Below are 704 nucleotides of genomic sequence, written 5' to 3'. Positions count from 1 at the left end.
ATGGAATCTTGAGCTGCACATCTCTACTAGGGTTAAGGGCAACTTATAGTTCACCCTAAAAAGGCCAAATAAAGTATCACCACAAAAGCGCCAGGATTCAAACATCTGATTAATAAACCCACACGTCCCAAGTCACTTGAGATCTTGGAGTGAATAATACTCATAAAGTACAGGGGCCACACTCTGGCGTTTTATTATTTTATAACTAATGGTGTGTTCTATATCTATTTTTATTTTAAAAATCACATTTTATTCTTTGACCCTTGTAACACACTACCCACCGCAACCGTCCTACCCTTTCGCTATGTCTGTCTCTGTCTCTCTGTCTCAGTCTTTCCCTCCTTTGTGGTTGTCTGAGTTTACATCTCGCCATCTCGCTCAACCAGAATGTCTCTCCCTCTCTGTGTGTGTGTGTGTGTGTGTGTGTGTGAGGTGTGTTCTGTCTCTCTCTCTCTCTCTCCCCTCTCTCTCTGTCTATGTTTGTGTGTGTGTCTCTCTCTGTCTGTGCGCCCTCCCAGCCTTTCTCTTCCCGGTCTCTGTGTCTCCCTCTGTGTGGGGTGTGTGCGCGCGTCCCTCTGTTTCTGTGTGTGTGTGTGTTTGTGTGTCTGTCTGTCTGACTCTGTCTTTCTTTCAGTCAGTATTTCTGCCTCTGGACACCCTGAAGGAATGAACCCACGTGACCAAACGGGGCGGTCGATCAGGAG

Source organism: Chiloscyllium punctatum, chromosome 42 (assembly GCF_047496795.1).
Source record: "Chiloscyllium punctatum isolate Juve2018m chromosome 42, sChiPun1.3, whole genome shotgun sequence".
Classification (NCBI taxonomy): domain Eukaryota; kingdom Metazoa; phylum Chordata; class Chondrichthyes; order Orectolobiformes; family Hemiscylliidae; genus Chiloscyllium; species Chiloscyllium punctatum.
This window is presented reverse-complemented; position numbering follows the sequence as displayed.